The sequence below is a fragment of the Crinia signifera genome, chromosome 5 (genome assembly GCF_055691185.1).
Source record: "Crinia signifera chromosome 5, ASM5569118v1, whole genome shotgun sequence".
Classification (NCBI taxonomy): Eukaryota; Metazoa; Chordata; class Amphibia; order Anura; family Myobatrachidae; genus Crinia; species Crinia signifera.
The window spans coordinates 32,059,213-32,079,691 of NC_139221.1; the positions used below are offsets into that span (position 1 = coordinate 32,059,213).

Consider the following 20,479-nt stretch of genomic DNA (forward strand, 5'->3'; position numbering starts at 1 on the left):
CATACACAGATACACTGCACTGCTACATAAAGGTTTGCAAAAATGGCAGAAAGCGGGGAGGACCCCGGTATGTAAATGAGGTAGGGTTCTTGGTGTTATTTTATTACTTCGCAGGCAGCCTGTAATGATGCACACACACTGTGACGGATGACCCTATTGAAATCATTTCAGAGCAGCCCTGGAGTTGCTACGACAACCAGCGCTCTCCTGGCTTTCATGTGGCCATGTGACAGGGATTTTTGGACGTCATCTGGGGGCAGAGCCTGTGTGCACTAAGCCACACACAGCCCAAAGAGGCTTGTGAGTCTGGTGCATGGTGGAGCAACAGTCCCTCTTCTTCTCTGCTGCTGTTGCTGCTTCTCACGGTCTGCAGGAGAATGGAGTATTAGCTGCCTGACTCAGACCCCAGCACTGCATCTGGTAAGACCATCATCTTCCTCTCTGCCCAGGGTATCCTCCTGCAAGCCTGGCGCTTCCAGCATTGCAACAGACACACAGGCAGCACAACTTTGCAATGGGAACATGTGAGCTGGGGATTAGCTACAGGCTGGTGAAGTACTTTCTGCAGCCTGTCACAATCACATTGCAGCACAGTAGTCAGGCCAAAAGGAAGTGACTGCAGCCAGGGTCCCCAGCATATTTCTGCTCACAGATCAACTCTGTACACAGTCCACACGCTGTGCAGCCACCCCAGTTGTGGATCAGATACAGCCAAGTCGGTTGTAAAGTGTTGTGGGTGCTCCTTCCTTGTATTTTTAATTATTTTTTTTGATAGTTCTATGGGTGATACAACGTGTGTGTGTGTGTGTGTGTGTATATATATATATATATATATATATATATATATATATATATATATATATATATATATATATATATATTGCACACATATCTCATCATGCTTCTTTTGCAGGGTGCTGCACCCTGCCTGTTTTTAAAACCTCAAAATGCACCCTGCCCTTTTTGTGTGTGGCACTGTGCACCCTCACACTGCCCCCTACCGTGTTGACATGCCTCTGAGAACTTTCGGTATGTGCCATCATATGTATTACGGTGTATGCCATCATGTGTACTGGGCATTATGGTGTGTGTGGTATAATGTGTAAGAGGCATCACAGTGTGTGCCATAATGTGCAATTGTCATTCTGACAGAATATGTAATGGGCATAACAGGGTATGGCAATGTTTTATGGGCATAATCTAAGCTCAGTGTGCAATTTTTTATGTATGTTTTTTTATAATTTTTTTTTTTTTTTTCAATTTCTAATATCAAATGTGCCCCCCCCCCGATTGAAAAAGTGCCCTGCCCGGTGGTTAGCACCCTGCCCTAAAAAAAAAAAAACCTAGAGTGAACCCTATATTACCGGTACACGCCACCTCCGATTTGGTTTTATATTTAAACACAAAATGATAGGAAGTGAAAGTAGTTGCAGCATGTTTTGTACTGTGGGCGGAATGTGATCGTTGTGTGATGCAATCTGTCAGTGACAGCAAATACTCCTATGCCTCCTCACTTCTGTCGTGCTAATACCTCCTAGCATTTTTGGTAGCATTTCATATGTAGCTTATCACCACGAGCAAGAACCCCCCCATACAATATACAATATTGTGACCTTTTTACACCAGATGCGCTTTATGAGGTTGGGCGCTGTCGGTTTGGCGTATTTTGGCCCTCGCCAATCAGCAAACCGGTACTTTTCTGTACACCTTTTATATATTGGAAATCCATCACCTCCCTTTTCCGCCAGCGTGCGCTGGGCGGCTGTGGAATGGCATTATTATGTTTTGTGTAAATTTCCAGTGACTTGTGGTAATCCCTGTCTCTGTCTTCTTCAAAGTATGTGATTTATAATCTTTATGTCTATGTAAAACTTCCTCTAAGTAGACATAAGTAAATATACGGGTGTTTATCTTTACATGACAGCTACATAATGCGGGACCTGGACAGAGGAGATGTAAAACTAGGGTAGGAAAGGAATTTCGGGAACTGTCTGTGAGGCAAAGAAGCATCTTTAGTTTTTTTTGTTTTTTTTTTATTCGTTTTTTTGTGAGATTTTCTTTTTTCAATTTATATGTTTAATCTTTTCAGATTCTGTTGACGTTCTACACAATTTATTCAACCGAAATAGGTTGCTAGCCTAAGTACTGTAGGTGATGTTCCTCATAGGAACTGCCCTGTACCTGATTCTCTCAGCCTAGGTCTATGAGACTTGTTATTGACACTTATATGGGAAGTACTATGTTATTATGATACATTGAAAGGACATTATAGTGCGTGACTTCCTGGGCAACCTGTGTTGGGCTGTGTTATAAATTGTCACTTCGCTTCTGTTAATTCCCGTACACACGAGCTGACGCTGAGCAGGTTTTTGCCTATAGTTTACAGGTTCTCAAACTCCGTCCTCAGGACCCCACACAGTGCATGTTTTGCAGGTCTCCACACAGAATCACAAGTGACATTAGCTCCACCTGTGGCTCTTTTTTGAAAATGTTTTAATGAGTAATGAGTGCACCTGCCGGGTGACCTGAAAAACGTGAACTGTGTGGGGTCCTGAGGACTACATTTGAGAACCCCTGGTTTATAGGCATCCCCCAGCACTGTCTATCTCTGCGGGCGATAGCGACGCGCCAGACCACACAGCGCCATCCCCAGGTGCCATACACATGGAGCAATCTGTGCTTCATTCCTAAGTGATCTAGTCAGATCGCTAAGAAATGGGGTTAAAATCGCCCAGTGTGTATGCCCCATAGAGCAAACTACTGGCAATGGCTTGGTGAATCTGTGTGGTACGGTCATAGTACTTTCATACTGTTAGTATAATTTTATTAACACTTAATGAATAAAAATTATTGTTTATATGGCGCCACAAGGGATCCGCAGCGCCCAGTTACAGAGTACATAAATGAGTAATGAAGACTTCGACTTACAGTTGAATACTATAGAGCAGTGGTTCCCAACCCTGGTCGTCAAGTACCCCCAACAGTGCACGTTTTCCAGGTCACCCGGCAGGTGCACTCATTATTCAGGTAAATTTGAAAAGATTCACAGGTGGAGCTACAGATGGGGCATGGCTCATCTTTGCAGGGGATGGCAACGCCAGCCGCCATCCCCCGCCAGCCGCCATCTGTATAGCGAGAAGGGGACGCGCGCGTCCTGCTTCCAGCGCTTCCCCCGGGTCACCGCTGGCTTGTCGGCGGTCACCCGGGGTCCCCGCCGTCTGACGGACAGGGTTCCCGTCGCCCCGCCGACGGAGATTGAAGCGCGCGTGCGTCTCAGTCAGATGGCGAGCCGGGCTGCTGGCGGATCGCCAGCGGTGACGTTCTGTCGATTCGCCAGCAAAGAAGAGCCCGTCCCATCTGTAATTATATCACTTGTGATTCTGTGTGGAGACCTGCAAAACATGCACTGTTGGGGGTACTTGAGGACCAGGGTTGGGAACCACTGCTATAGAGGACAAGTACAGAGTATATAACCATCCACATGGATTAAGTCAGAGAAGGAAGAGGGTCCTGCTCGTAAGAGCTTACTTTCAAAAGGCATTTGCAGTTTCCTGTGGTGTGCTAAGATGGACGATATAAACTCCAGTCATTTTGCAGCCGCTACAGGGGAAGTGTAGAGATTAAAAAAAGAAATCGGGGTTGATTTGTGAAATTAAACTCTACAGCCAATCCCAATCGAGGTGTTTGTTTGATCACATGTTCTATTGGCAGCAAATGTTTGGGTCCTCTGATGACCGCACTTAGGCAATCAATCATTAGCTTTTATGTGACCGAGATCTCCAGGATTGGCGTTTATGTCCTACTTCTAGAAATCCTATGTATTTGAAAAATTGTGTATTTCATTATGTGATACAGTCTTGCCTTTGTGTACAGCAGCTATTGTGTAAAATGTCATAATTGTGCAACCTTCATTTATTTTTATTTTCAGAAAATGTTTTCTGTAATTTGGAATGTTAAAAACAAAAAAGTTAAAAATCTGCGGAAAAAAGGGACATTTTAGTGAGGTATATATCACTAGACCAGGGGTTCTCAGGACCCCACACAGTTCACGTTTTCCGTGTCACCTGACAGGTGCACTCATTACTCATTGACACATTTTTAAAAGGTCCACAGGTAGAGCAAATTATTTCACTTGTGATTCTGTGAGGACACCTGCAATTCATGCACCGTGTGGGGTCCCGAGGACAGAGTTTGAGAACCTGTGCACTAGAAAATCAGCTGCTGGTGTCATTTAAAGGTCTATGGGGCGTATGTGTTAAGCTTTAACCAGAGATATAGTGGAGGGTGATAAACGACCAGCCAATCATCTCCTAACTGTCATGTTACAGGCTGTTTTGAAAAAAAAATGGCAGTTGTTAGCTGATTGGCTGGGCACCTATCAGTTATTTGCAGGTTATTTTTATCTCTCCATGCTTTGATAACTCTTCCCCGATATTTTTTGTTGAGTTGTGTTTTTTTTTTTTTTAATAAATGATTAATAGTGCTTCCTCTTGTTTGTGGGTTGTAAGGGCCCCATACAGACAAGTCGGCCCCAAGTTCCCCTGAGCTCACCCGGCAGCTCCCCGTGGAGAGCTTGATAAGATTTGGCACTTGATGTGCCATTTTTTTACATGTGATAAATCCGATGCGATTGATCACATGTAAACCCGGGGTAGCGGCAGGAGAAATAGCAACAGGGTCCGTGGTAGACAGGCGGGGACCAGAGAGCAGGGTCCGGGGAGCTGCTGGCGGGGTAGCAGCAGGGTCCGTGGTAGAGGCAGGCAGGGAGCAGGGACCGGAAAGCAGAGTCCGGGAGAATAGAAAATTCAAAAGACTACATATATGGGGTATTTTCCATTAGTGTTGGATCCATGAATGTGGGAAGGGATCGACACTAGCTATTCAAATCGCCAGCTCCAGGACCGGGTGAGCGACAGCGTGAGGTGGCCGGGAGCCGGTACGGCACCAAGTGAGCTGCTCTCACATGGCCTGGTGGTGCGATGGGTGAGGAAGGCAGTTGGGAGGACAGTGTAGGGTAAGTCACTGCTGCTCACCCAGCGCTGTCCTCCCTGCCTCAATCTGACTTTAAGTCGGATTGAGATTGTAGGAAACGGGGCCAAAACCTGTTGTATTTGGCCATGTTTCTGACAAAAGTAGGTGGATTGGTGGCTATTCTGCCAATCCGCCTGGTTTCCGACAGTGGAAGTATTCAGACTTGTCTGAAACACAGACTTTATTGAATAGTTCGGAACCCCTTCCAACCTATTCAAGTCGATAACTGCCATCTTTCCGACAAGAAAGCAGTTCCAACAGGAAATTAATATACCCCTACATAATATCGCATACAATCCTTCGATTTCAACCGCATCTGTGCAATAAATCGAAGGATTGTATGCCAGTCGAATGTTGCATCCATATCGCCGCCCGCCGTCCGTGCCCTCCTCCTGATCTCCTCCTCCCCCAGCAGGTGTCACAGCCGGGAGGACATCCGGCTGCAGGGGGGAGGAGGAGACGCAGGGGGACACTGCCAGCCGCCGGGATGTGACGAAGACCCCCGCAGACCACATCACAGGTATCGCGGTGGTCTCCGTCACCGCAACCCGATGCTAGCCGCATATGTTAGTACATATGCGGCGGCTGGCAGGCGAAGGGCGGCAATGTATATTAATACATCCCGCCCTCAGTCTGGTGTTACTGTACACCCGATGCAAGTCCTGGGCCGCTTCTGTTATTGAAAGTGAGAAAATACAATGAGGAAGTTGTAAAGCGATAGGTGGATAAGCTTAGTTTTATTTACAGTCATGAAATTAATGCTCCCTTGTAATCGGAGCCCTGTGCAAATTATACTTGTTTAACTAACTGGTTCCACATTATTTTATATCTAATCCACCTAGTGCTAAATGTTTGCAGAAACCGAATGTGGACTCTAGATCTTGCAACTGATTAGCTGTTTTGGGAGCACGTTGGTACTTGTAGTTCCACAATTGCTTATGAGGCATGAGTTACCTGAACCAGATGTAATGTTAGGTTTGTAAGTATTTCTGCCACAGGCTGTATACATTTCTGCGGTACTTCATGCCCTCCTGGAATCTAGCCTCTACACTTCTAGCGGAACAGGCACCGCTCGTCTGAGACCCTAGTGGTATCCTATTCATAACAGCTATTTGTTATTCTTCAGGTTTCAAGGTGGCATGTAAATACTGCAGTTCATTGATAGACAGCATTGCCTGGAATTCCCTCTGTCTGTCTGGTCGGTTCGCTCTTTTGTCAGTTTACAAAGGGGAAACAGATGTTCAAATTCTATTTTTTTTTTTTTACTTTTTTTCAGTTTTGCTTATTGTAGTTGACCCAGTCTCAATGGGCAGTATTCAATGTGAAAAATTCTCCGTGCATGGCGAGAGATTTTTTCTCTCGCCATGCACTCGCCCTGTTCCGGAGGGCTCGCTGCCACTCCTGCTCCCACTATTCAATGTGGTTAAGACTCGCCGCCACTCGCAGCGAGTCTTAACCCCTGACTCCAGATTAAAGTCTCCCTGGCTGCCCCAGAACATATGTGGAGGGGAGGTGGGCTCCCCGGGACCCAGGCAGCACAAGCTGCCCCCCCTAGAGCCAGAGCCAAAAAAAAAAAAAAAAATTTAATTTTTTAAAAATATATATTTTTAAAATTAAATATATATTCATGTGCTATAAGCACATAAATAAAAATAACATGCCCCTTCACAGAAAAAAACAAAAAAAAAAAACCCTTTTTGTTTAAAAATTCACATTCCAGTTCTCCATGAAAAGATGGAGAATTGCTACACGGAGAGACACGGCGAAAATCACTTAAAAAGACAGCGAAAATATCACATTGAATAGGGTGGTTCACTTTTGGAGAGCAAAATGCGGTACTTGTGTATTTTGGCGGCGCCCATCGCATCGCATACCATAACGCATACGATGGTATGCGATGCGACGCGATATCGTGCGATGGTGCACGATGGCATACAATTTTGAAATTGTATGCCATTGTACATGGCATACAATGCTATACGATGCGATGCGATTAAACATTGTATAAGCACCCTAATGGGTGCTTATACAGTGCTAAGCACCCAAATGGGTGCTTACAATGTTAAATGCACCCCCACGCCACCCCCCCACTATAAACGTGAACCCGAAGCGTGGCGAGCGGACGCGGATACCTGTGAAGCCCGCGAAGGGACGCGTTTACCTGTGAAGGTATCCGCATCCCCTCGCGGGGCTCGCTGCGCTCGCCACGCTTCGGGCTAGGTGGCTCGCTGCGCTCGCCACACTATTCTATTCTCAACTCCACGCCGACGTGGATAGTGGGGGTATGAAAAGGTCGTAGGACGCGTACCGCCGCCCCTCGCGGGCTCGCTGCGCTCGCCACGCTTCGGGTTCACGTTTATAGTGGGGGGGTGGCGTGGGGGTGCATTTAACATTGTAAGCACCCATTTGGGTGCTCAAAAGCACCCTTTAGGGTGCTTATACGATTTTTGGTCGTATAGGGGGTCAAAATCGCATCGCATCGCATGCCATCGGGTGCATGGCATGCGATGCGATCTGTTCGTCGTACGACGGACATCGGGGGCGCCGCCAAAATACACAAGTACCCAAAATGCTCCTTCCAACGCGAAAACAGCACAAACTCGCCATAAAACAAGGCAAATTTTTCTCATTGAATACTGGCCAATGTCGCTTAACTGAGGAGGGGGGTAAAGGGTATACAGTCATTGGGTTGAAATGGCTTCGCTTGACACCTGAAGTAGGTTGACCGGGTTGAAAGGTCGACACTGTTTTTAAATATCAGGCTAATTGATTGAGCAATTCAATTCTATCCCACAGCAAGCCATGGGTACTACTGCACGATAAGGCATTGATTCTGGGATAAGTGTCCCAAGCTATTCAATTACCACACGTAGTAGGCCCTGAGGTTGCATTTAATATGGCTTTCCATTTGCACCCTCCGGAGGTGCTAACAGAAATCTGTGCTGAGTGCACCCTCCAGACTTGCTGCGGGCTGTAATTGAAACCCTCCACGCTCTTAACTCGTGAGCTAAAAGCCTATGGTATGCCCCACTGCATATTGAATCCCCCCCCCCCCCCCCCTGGTTCTGGTGCTCACCCAGCCCACATTTCACCCTTGCGTGAACACTAAATAACATTTACAGGAAAATTCTCCTTTTGATGTGGAAAGAGGAATAAAAGTCGTCATACAGGAACAGACTATAAGTGATATAGTGGAAGGAACAGGATCTCCCAGCAGCACAGTGCCTGGATTTGAGGCACGGTTCCAACCAATGCCGTAAGACTGCAGTGTCAAATGTATCTCTTTAATGAGCTACGTATCAAACATCTGACATAATAGAAGCTCTTCATTCCCAATGCTGGCTGTGTGACTATTTGTTTAAATAATAGATAGAGTGCCTCATCCAATTAGTCTCTGCTACTGCATATGCCCTTTTAAAGCAGAATCTTCTTGGTAATGCAGAGAATCTTGTGGTTTTTCCATTGTGTGTAATGAGTGCATATATCATGCTTACATTATCAGTGGAACTATTCCTATTTAATACTGTTCTCTTCATTTTCTCCTCTTCCCTTGATAGCTTGCTTCTGTGTGTGTGTGTGTGTGTGTGTGTGTGTGTTTCCTGAACGTGACTGTTGAATTGACGTGAAAGAATTGCATAAATTAAAACTGTGGTTTTATTTATATAGTGCTACATGTAAAAAGGTGGAGTCCATCTGTATTATGTATGTGAGTATAGTAACTAAGGCCTTTAAATCTCCACTAATCCTCCAGTTTTTGATGAATAAAAATGTGGAGCGTAGTAAGAGATATCACAGGTGTGTGACTGTGTGGAGGAAACCATTGCACCCTTGTGTTATGGCACTTCCAGACCCTGTGTAGAGATGGCCAAAACGGATCACTTAGACGAGCCGGGACCCAGCAGACCAGTCATCGAAAAGATCCGGATCGTTCACACGGATCTTCGGCTCGCTGTGAAAAAGGGTTAATCTTTTATATTAACAAAGTATAAAATCTCGCGAGAGGTCGATAGCTCTCGCGAGATTTCCCCCTGTACTTAAATTCCTTCGTATCCAGCGGGCGGGAGGGTGGGTCCTTTACGTTTAGAAAAGACCAACGGCTCACCTTTTTGGGATCGGCGGCTCACTCGTTCTTTTAAAGGGATCCGTTCAAAAGATACGCTTCATTCACAAAAGACCCATCTCTACTGTATAGGTCTCAATTACCTTTTATTTGTTGATCCACCGTTCGATACTAAAGCAAGAAGTCAATTTTAGATCAGTGTCTATGGGGTCGATTCAATTCAAAGCATTGTGAGTATCACCAGAAAGGAGGTCCTGGAGCTATTCAATTGGCAGTGCTATTAAGCCCTACCAGTGGATTTTTTTCTTGCACCAATCTTGAGGTCCAACTAAACTAGTGCCACTTTTCTTCCTTTAGCGAGGCAGAATGCCGGTTGTCAAGACAAGACACCCGGTTTTAAGGAGCGGGGACTGGCCTCTCCTGAGTAGCGATGAAGGCGGTTGACTAGCTCCGCAACCTCCTTCCCAATGCTATTGATGTCACTTTGAATTGAATTGACCCTTATATCCTATGAACTCTTGATAAGCAAGAATTATTCTATCCTCTAAAAACTGCACGTGTTACCCATAACAACCATTTATCTAGTACATTTTAGTCATTGATAACTAGATTCTGGTTGCCATGGGCAACACCTTCAGTTTTCCTTTTGAGAAATTTGGTAAATATCCCTTAAGATGGAAAAATGGGTCTAATTCAGAGTGGATCGCAAAAGCACTTTTCCTCTAAAGGACAAAACCATGTTGCACTGCAAATGTAATGTGTGTAGACAGAGTAAAGCCCCATACACACAGGGTGGCTTCAGCCCCATGCTGAGCGATCTGTGCTACTCCAGTTTCTTGACCCACATGTAGCGCGATCTGACCAGATCTTGAGTACGTATGGTCAAGATCTAAACGGGCATGGGGCTGTCACTCTGAGGCATACACACGGAGCGATTTAGACAGATTGCTAAGAAAATGGGCTCAAATCACCCAGTGTGTATGCCCCCTTTACATTTAAAGTTATTATGTTTCTCTGCAGGGTAAATACTGGCTGTGGTGTTTTCTTTTATTTACACAACAATTTAGATTTCAGTTTGAACACACTCCATCCAAAGTTAACTCTCTCTGCACATGTTACATCTGCCCCACCTGCAGTGCAGCATGTTTTTTTTTTGTCGTCAATTATATATGCATTGTGATCCTGAATTTGAATTAGGCTCAATATTTGGCCTTTGCTACCTACTTTGCATTCTTTCTCATCTGATTAGGTGAAGCTGTGATGGAGAACAAGTATGAGGTCTTCCACGGAGTTTAAGGTTTTGGGATTAAGGTCAGGATTCCGACAGGCCCTATTTTCATTATTTTAAGCCACTCTGGTTTTGCACTTGCAGTGAGCTTGGGGTCATTGACCTGTTGAATGATAGGCTTTTAGTTCCCAGTTTCAGATTTGTGGAAGAATTAAGTTGATTTTGTCTGTAATGTGACCCTTTCATCTCCCCAATTCTGAAATGCTTGGCGGTCCCTGCCACTGAAAAGCATCCACATAACCTGACCCTACCACTGCCTTTTTGTCATAATGGACCATGGCATTGCCTAGCCAGTATGCAGGGTTTGATATGCACCATATACACCGCCTAGTATTCAGGCCAGATCGTCAGAATATGCTCCTACCTCCATCTCTGTCTTCACAGCTCCATCTCTCCCTATGCAGCAAGTTTGAAAAGCATAATTTTGCTTTCACCTTCTGTTAAGGAGTCATTTGGTCCATTGAGTGACCTCTAGTGGTCCCTGAAGGTACTTCACCATGGGTGGTTTGTTAATACTTTAAAATAGTTTAATATAAGGGTATTGAATGCAGGAGAGGAGTATTTAGCCATATAGACGGCACACTTGTTAATGTTATGCATTTCATTGAGAGGTTGCAGAATATTTTTATTCAGTCTGGAACTTTGTGGATCATACACACTGGGCGGCTTTGAGCTGAAAGCCGCTCAAACCTGCTGTTTAGCTTTTTTTGTCCACGAGCCCTTCTGGGTAAAGACTTTTTGCAAACCTCTTTAAGAGTAACAAGTTAGTACTTAAAAGTAAAGATTCCCTTGTTGTTTCTTATGGTGTGTACTACACACGGCAAGATTTGGATTCCGATGTTCCCGATATAGGGAACATCGGAAGCCAAATCGCATGCTTTTTTTAGGGCTTGCGAGCCGATACGCGTCCCCGTGTGAGCGCAAATCGGCAGCCAGATAGAGAGGGCAGGCAACACTATATAGTGCAGATCTGCACTATATAGTGTACATTGTGCCCCTCTGGCATGCCGTGAGATGCGAGTCCCGATGCGATCGGATCATACAGGGACTCCCATCTCACGGCATAGCCTGCCGTGTGTACACACCATTAGGAAATGAAGGAGAAAGCGAATTATTAAAATAAAACAAAGGTTCCTCCTGTCTTTTAAAACACATCCATTTTTATTTATTTTGATCTTTTAAAAGCCTTTTTCAGCACTTTAAATGAATGAGTGTCGGTCCCACCACTGAGCCCGGGAAAATAATTTAGCCCCCAAAAGCAGGATATCTGGCCCGGAGCCGCAAGTTCTAGACTGAATAAAAATATTCTGCAACCTTTCAACGAAATGCATAACATTAACAAGTGTGCCGTCTATATGGCTAAGTGCTCCTCATCTGCATTCAATATCCTTATATTAAACAATTGTTAAAGTATATAACAAAGTATTAACAAACCATCCGTGGTGGTTTAGCGGCTTCTTGCCTTCTCCCGGCAGCATCTGTGGCATCCTGAAAGTTTTTTCACATGATAACATATGTTAACATAGTGATCCTGTCGACAGTTTGAACCATGTCAGCATTCTGATGTCAGCCTTATGAACATGGTTCCTGTTGACTATTTGTCTGCAGCAACTGAACACTCAATTCCTGAAGATGATGGAAGCAGGTAAAATGGGCAAGCCAGAGGTTCATTGATGCATGTTAGGAGCCGAGGTCAGCCGCCTGGTCAGATCCCACAGAACTACTGTAGCTGACTATGATAGAAAGGTGCCAGGACACTCAGTGCATCGCAGCTTGCTGCTTATTTGGCTATGTAGACTGGTCACCATCGAAAGTTCCTACAACAGCCACGTGAGCATCAGCAATGGGAGAAGGTGGCCGGGCTGACAAATCATGTCAATGGCTGGGTGCATGTGTGTTGTTTACCTGAGGAAGAGATGGCACAGGATGCACTGTGGGAAGAGCACAAGCCGGCCCAGGTCATGTGATGCTCTGGTTAATGTTTTGCTTGGGTCCTGACAGTCATGTTGATGTTAGTTTGACACCTAGCACTAAATTTTAAACATTGTTGCAGACCAAATAAGCCCCTCTATGGCAATGTTATTCCCTGATGGCAGCACGATAATGCACCATGCCACACTGTAAAAATTGCTCTGGAATAGTTTGAAGAACATGACAAAGAGTTCAAGGTCTAGATTCGGCCTCCGGATTTCCCAGATCTCAGTTGGATCGAGCATCCCTGGGATGTGCTGGAAACACAAGTCTGAGCCATAGATTCCCCACCTTGTAACTCTCACAGGACTTAAAGCAGGCATGTCCAAACGGTGGCCCTCCAGCTGTTGTGAAACTACACATCCCAGCATGCCTTTCAATAGTTTAAGCATTCCCTAATAGCAAAACTGTGGCAAGGCATGATGGGACTTGTAGTTTCACAACAGCTGGAGGGCCATAGTTTGGACAAGCCTGACTTAAAGGTTCTGCCGCAAACTCCGTGCTGCCAGCTTCCACAGGACACCTTCATATGCCCTGTGGCATCAATGCCCCGAAAGGGTCAGCCGTTTTGGAGGTACGGGGGTGACTGGCACAATATACAATGGGCTAGAATCACTTTGCGGCACTGCATCTTCTGCACTTATGGATGCTAGGTTTAAAGGGGCAGGCAATGTGCGGCACACCACCTGCTGTTGAACTACACATCTCGGCATTCCCTGCCACAGCTTTAACATGCCCTAATGGTAATACTGTGTCAGGGCATGCTGGGAGATGTAGTTCCACAGAAGCTGGATTACCACAGGTTGCCTACCCCTGTTCTATGTACCACATGCCGTTTTTTTTTAATTGAATACAACTGTAATGTGGGGTACACACCAGGACGATTTGGCCCAAAACGAGCCAATTTAGATACAATTGGTTGAGATTGTATGTAAAATGGCCGTGTTTTGGGCTATTTCACTGCCGTTCTGATGCGATCTCGATCTGATGCGCGGCCCCGCAGTTCGTTCGGTCTTTTCTGAGATCCCACCTGCAGCAGTTTTCAAAATCAGTTGAAAAATGTCAAATCGTATGTGTTTTATCTCCGATTCCAATACGTTGTGTGGCCCCATTTACATAGGATCGGAGCCGAAGATTGCATTAGATACATTGTATGCAGAAGTACGGCATACAGTGTAGAGTATGCGATATTTCCTCCCGAGAAACTGCCGGGCGGTTCAAGGGGGATAGCATGTGACTTATGGTGTGTACACACGGTACAATCCAGCATGAGATTTTGACTATATAGTCAAAATTGCATGCAGATCGCATAGATTTTTTACCTTGCGATCCCGATGTGCGCTCCCGTGACAGCACAAATCGAAACCCAGATAGACAGGGCAGAAATGACTATGTAGTGCAAATCTAATGCAGATAGCATGAATTGTATGTAAATAGCACATGAGTTAGCAAAGATTGCATAGCAAGTTGAATAGCAAAGGAATCGTACACAATGGGGCGGCTTTTGAGTTGAAGGCAGCTCAAATGGTAAAAGTGAGCTACAGAACAAGAAAAAGACAAAAAAAACCTTAAGCCAGTGGTTCCCAAACTGTGTGCCGTGGCTCCCTGGGGTGCCTCGGGACACTTGCAGGGGTGCCACGGGTTGGTGGACCAGGACCAATTCAAATTATTTATGATCAATTATTTATGGACAAAACCAGTGCTGGTGGCTTCCAATCATAAAATGTGTACAATCAGAACCAAATCCTGCCATTTAACATATAACTGAACCAAATAAGCACATAGAAACACAATCTACTTAATTTTATATATATTTATTTGGGCCTAGGGGTGCCGTGGAAAAATTCTGATACTCTAGGGTGCCGTGATTTGAAAAAGATTGGGAACCCCTGCCTTAAGCGCTAAAAAAAGTCCTTCTGCTGCTTTTCCGTCAAAAATAATAGTTCAACTGTAAACTATAAAAAATCAAGAAAATGTTTCAAATGTTTTGGGACCCTTCACAGCGCTAGACCCTTGGATTTAGCGCGAACTAGATGTTCAAATATGGTTCACCACAATGTCCAGATTTAAAGCAACAAGGTCCACTTTTCATAAAAAATATCCAAATTTTATGGCATTCAAAATATCGTGAAAAACTTCAATAAAAAATAATAAAAATGACAAAAAATTCCACAAACAAATGTCACTATTCAGATACACAGTCAAAGGGAAAGTTTTTCTTCTATGTCTAAAGCCGTTTTTTTGAATAGTGGCATTTGTTTGTGGAATTTTTTTGTCATTTTTATTATTTTTTTTATTGAAGTTTTTCACGATATTTTGAATGCAATAAAATTTGGATATTTTTTTATTTAAAAAATGGACCTTGTTGCTTTAAATCTGGACATTGTGGTGAACCATATTTGAACATCCAAAGGTCTAGCGCTGTGAAGGGTCCCAAAACTTTTGAAAATTTTTCTCGGTAAAAGTGAGCTGCTTTTAGCGCAAAATTGCCCAGTGTGTATGGGCCTTTACTCTCTCCGCACAGGTTACATTTGCTCCATCTGCTGCGCTACATGATTTTGTCCATTTGCTAAAAAGTGCTTTGCAATCAAGTCTTAATTACGCCCAAAGATGCAGAAATCGAACTTGTCTATCACAAGATATGTTTAAAAAAATAAAATAATAATTATTGTGTCCGCTGTATACAAAGCACGCCATACTGCTGAATTCCATTGAAAGTGGGTCTTCATGCATTCGTATTAATAAAGGAAACCAAATAGAACTAATTCAACATCAAAGAGCCTCGTCAGAGACCGCTGCCATTGTTCAGAGAGTTCCTTTCATGCTATTGAAACCCACTAGGACGGAAGTTGGCTGTTGATCCCAGGGGTTCTTCTATGAGGAACGATGTGTAGTTGCCCTGTTTCTTTCTAACAAAGTGTAGTGGGCAAGCCCAAGGCTAATCCTCACTTTCCGTCCAATGCTGTCCATTTTTCATTTCTGCTTATGCAAGTGTGACCAAATACCAGAGCTGTATTTTCAGCAGGGCATCATGAGATTGTTGCTTGTAAAGGGGTAGCATATTTATATGTGTGTAGGGCGAGCTACTGTAGCTAAGCTATGTTGGGCACTGCTGAGTGAGCTGACAGGGCCAGTGTTCTCCGGTGGAGAACACTGGGGACCAGCGAGATTGAGGGACACTGCCCATCAGTCTCGGCCAGCGAGGCGCGGGGACATGCATTGGTGTCGTTATAGCCCCTACACACACACCATTGTAGGGGCATTTTCTAAGCGACTTTGCCAAACTAAGCAAAGTCGCTTAGAAAATGCCTTAATATCGGCAAGTGTGTAGGCCCGTTACATTTGTATTTGCTTCCTTCTAGAACAGGCTGTAAACCGTTATTGTAGAACTACACATCCCAACATTGTCTCCCTCTGTTTTGCTATGGGGCATGCATTGCTGATATGTGTAGTCCATCAACAGCTGGATGGATGCTTATCTAGTGAAATGAAGCTTGCCATGTTTAGAATCCAAGAGCTCTTGGAAGTCCCACTGTATTCCATAGGTGATGTTACCTCAACAATACTGTGAATGAATGTGCACTACCACACGAATAGTGAGCGGAACAGTATAGCCCCACCCTCTGCCTCCTGGTGGGGACCTGGTTCCTGCAGCCATTTTGGCCCCAGGTCTTATGGTGAGTCCTACTGCCTCAGCTGTTGGATGGGTCAATGGGGATCGGGAGGACCATTGAGAAGTTGTAAGCACTAGTAATGCAGCTTATGTAATAAGCAGTTTAGCAATTCAAGCAGCCTCGTTAAATCTTACAGTTATTAACCAACATAACACCAGTGGTAGCTCCAGGGGGGGTACTGTAGCCCAGTTAAAAATGTTAACCCGGGGAGAAACACCAACTGCCAGTGAGTCAGTTTGGAATTACAGTTGGAGGCAGTTAGTTGGGCTTCCGTATTTGAATTTTTAACTGTGCTGCAGCCCCACCTCTGGATCCGCCACTGCATACCGCTATTGAGAATAAACTGCTATAAACCTGCGTGATAACTGATTTAGGCATTATTTAATTGACCCTAAGTCACGGTGCTGTGATCATAGAGCAAAGTAAGTAAACACAATATGTTCAGATAAATATTTGCCAGTGGAGATGGTATTAATGCAAGAACACCTTCTACCTACTATTCTACTAGGTTCTATTCAATTGTTTTGTATGGCCACCTCTGAGGCTGCACTTATCGCGTATTTCTGCTTGAACCCTCCTGAGATGTGAACTGAAATCTGCAAAAAATAGTGCTTTTGGCGTGGTCACTAGTGCAGCGCACCCCACATATTTAATGCAGGCAAAGATGCTCAATGGGAAAATAATTGAATAGCTGCTGAGAATTACATTAATGTGACTGGGCCCCCATTGAGTCTCTCCATATGCTATGAATTCTCAAGTCCTAGTTAAGTTCTGCCATCACATTTTTGCATAATATTGTAAGATCTACTTTAAATTGTTTTTTTTTATTATGTACCCCACAGGTTTTAATAAACACATGTAGGCATATGCGTGACTTTACGGCTACAGTAGTTATTTTAGTCACATGGAATGTGTAGCATGTCATTTCGGCATCCTGTGCATCATTATTTTTTTTTAAGCAGTTATAATTATAGGAAGGAGATAAAAGTTCATGTCACCAAAGGTCACATATACAATGTAAAGACAGAAACTGTTGGGGGAAATTTACTAAGATGGGGATTCTATTTCACATTTGGTGTTGCTATCGGCAACCAATTAGATACTATCTATTATCTTTTAGAAGTTGCTTAAAAAAATAAGTAGCTTCTGATTGGTTACTCATAGCAACATATAAATGTGAAATAGAACTCCGATCTTGGTAAATTTCTCCATGTGTGTCTCAAGCAGTAACGATTCCTCTAATTCCTAGTGCAATAGTAGGGTGAGTTTATAGGAAACAAAATGGCCGCCTATACTGAGGTATGCAAATATTTCTTCATAACCGAACCGAAGACCTACATCTTCTTAGTGTTTAATGCCTCAAAAAATTCCCCACCTTATCTCCCAGGCTTACAGGCCTCAATTTTAATTGGGATTGCTGTGGTGTTTTATCCCTGTCAACATATATATAGAGGGATTAGAGGTTAGGCTGGGCTTTCGTCACAGACGTGTTGAGAAAATGGCAAGTGTCTTGGGAGCATCTACAGCTTTTGTCGCAGCATCTCAGGAGGAAGATAAAGGACTGACTGTGCCATTGTCCTTCCTTATTATTATAAGGAATAATAAATATTGGATATGAGTTACGATAGGCCAACACTGTGGTACTGGGTACAGGTAATCTTATAGGTAGGACCAGTTCCCCTCTTTTTAAATTGGTCGTCTGATCAGCCCAGCCAATCACTAGTGCCAGTGGTTTCCAACCTTGGTCCTTAAATACGCCCAACAGTTCATGTTTTCCAGGTCGCCCAGCAGGTGCACTTATTACTCACTGACACATTTTCAAAGATCCACAGGTGGAGCTAATTATTTCACTTTTAATTCTGTGTGGAGAACTGTTGGGGGTACTTGAGGACCAAGGTTGAGAACTACTGGTCTAGGGGGTAAATTTCAAAGATGGGAGTTCTGTTGAAGATGGGATGTTTCCCATAACAACCAATCAGATTCGATATTGTCTTCTAGAAGGTGCTAAGTAAGAAATGGATTCTGGTTACTATGGCAACATGTCATCTTCAGTAGAACCCCCGTCTTAGTAAATTTACTCTTTGTAGCCCGGATATTTAAACTTTCTCGGCTGACAGTCCAGTGCCAGATCTTCTCCTCTTTGTGCACTATCTGGGATACATTTACAAAGGTGCAGGTTTTTAGAAGTGTAGATGTTTCCCAGTGCAACCAATCAGTTTTACTATTCTACAGTATTGCCTTCTAGAAGATAAATGGTAGAATTTGATTGTTTGCTAAGGGCAACATCCCGTACTTCTAAGAACCCTCTGACTGTGAAAATGTATCACATCTTAAAAGCTGATTGGTTGGTACTTTCCTTCCATGTTATATCTGACTGTCATTTTTTAGTGATTAATCCCATGTGTTCTACAGTTTCTCACACTCTTGTGTCTTTACAAGACTGAGCTCAGATCTGTATAATGGTGTGTACACACGGCAGGATATGCCGTGAGATGCGAGTTGTGATACGATCAGATCGTATCGGGACTCGCATCGCACGGCATGCAGAGGGACAATTAAGACTTTATAGTGCAGATCTGCACTATATAGTCTTGGCTGCCCTCTCTATTTCACTGCTGATTTGCGGCGTCGGCAGCGCGTCGGGCTAGCAAACCCTAAAAAAGCATGCAATCTGCATGCGATATGGCTTCCGATGTTCACTATATCTGCAACATCGGAAGCCATATCTTACCGTGTGTACACACTTTAAGGCCCATAGGCTGGTAAGATGTTTAATAAGGATTGCCACCCCTGTATATCAACAGCCATAGTCGGTGGATCCTCTGTCAGCGTCCGTTCCCTCTGCTGTGTCCCACCTCTGATGTTATGACCCAAGTACAATGACTCGGTGTATGCGTGTATCCTTGCTGCTGCTGTTGTCCTTTCTTCAAAAAGCTGTCAGTGGTTTTCTTCCTTGAACTTCATACTGGTGTGAATACGAGGTTCCATGAAACCAACTAGGGACTGAAGAATTGACAAGAGCATCGTCGGTCCATGATCTAGAACCTGCCACTGATTAGTGCATCTACTTCTGGAGAACTTCCTCATCCTAGCTGATTAACATTCAACAGCCGTGCTATTAAACGCCACTCACTGCTGATATTTTTTTTTGGGGAGTAGTAATGATATTCCAGAACAGATCGAGTGGGTGATACAGGATTGTTCTGCAGAGGTCTTATGTAATTGCTCTCAAATCACAATTACAAATCCGTGCTTCCTTACCATGGTATAATTTCACGTTGCATGTATATGTCACCGAAGTGGGCTGGAAGGGTTGCAAGAATGCTTAAATACCTGTTTAACCTCCCCCCTCCGTGCCTTAGAATTAGCACATAAGTCCTGGTAAAGAGGGTTTTTACAATAAACCAGAGGGTAGTTATACCCCCAAGGCTATTGGCACATCAGGGACCATTCTTTCAGATGTGGTGGTCAGTGTGGGGTTACATTTGTATTGCTGGGTAGATTATTTTGATGGTTAGATTGATAGTTTGGAGTGTGTGCTTTATTGATCATTATCTCTGTGTGTCATTTCCAGGGAAGCCTCTCTGTTCCTAACAATTTTTCCTCCCGTCTGCCGTTTTATCGCAGAGTAATGTGGTGTGCTTTGGTTTGAGGTGGTTCGTACAGCTGTGTCATACGTAGTGTTAATTCTAGCACCCGCCATCTTTGAAAACCCATGCAGTTCCTGTTCCCTGCCTGGGGTGTCGCTGTCTGCTGTAGTGCTTCTAGCACAGTGTGGTCTCTGTATCAGCACTGATATGCAAACCAGACCTTTGCTTGAAACACCACAGCAGACAGCGACACCCCAGACAGGGAACAGGAAACTCATGGGTTTTCAAAGATGGCGGATGCTGGAATGAACACTATCATACGATGGTTGTTTGTGTGTTTGATGGGTGCCCCCCCTCCCATGGGTTTGGCTGCACCGCTTGTCCGGTTTACCGGAGAATGTGTTGTTCATAATATAGTATTATTGTGGCATTTTTATCAGCCGGTCTTCTTTTGTCACCCATCACCCAACCCCAACCCCCCAATGATTTAACAGCTTATGACGATGATACCCACTTCCTCATTTTTTTAAATTGATTTATGCCTTTATGTGTGTGTGTTTTATTCCTCTTTTTATAATAGAACGTCTGTTTAATTTATAGCAGGTCCATGTGACAGTCCTAGGACACCAGTTCTCATGTACATGCATACTTTTTAAACATCACAATACACAGAGGTAAATTAGAGAAGAATCTTTTCAACCTGTTCTATGCAAGGTTAGTAAAAGCATAGTCCAATTACTATGCCACAGAACAAGTGTGTGTGTGTGTGTGTCTATATATGTATGTGTGTATATATTTATATTATTCAGGTCACATACGTCTTCTGCAACCACATTGCTCACAGTCAGCCGTTTCCTGCTGCTCT

General features: G+C 44.1%; 1 protein-coding gene across 1 annotated transcript in view; it reads left to right on the forward strand.

The window, feature by feature from the left end:
• The first annotated feature begins 201 nt into the window (after positions 1 to 201).
• The window catches only part of NCALD (neurocalcin delta), an 83,081-nt gene continuing 62,803 nt past the window's right edge, over positions 202 to 20,479 (forward strand). The window contains exon 1 of the mRNA XM_083186963.1: positions 202 to 420. The gene's annotated coding sequence lies outside the window, so the exon portion shown is untranslated. The remainder of the gene's footprint in view (positions 421 to 20,479) is intronic.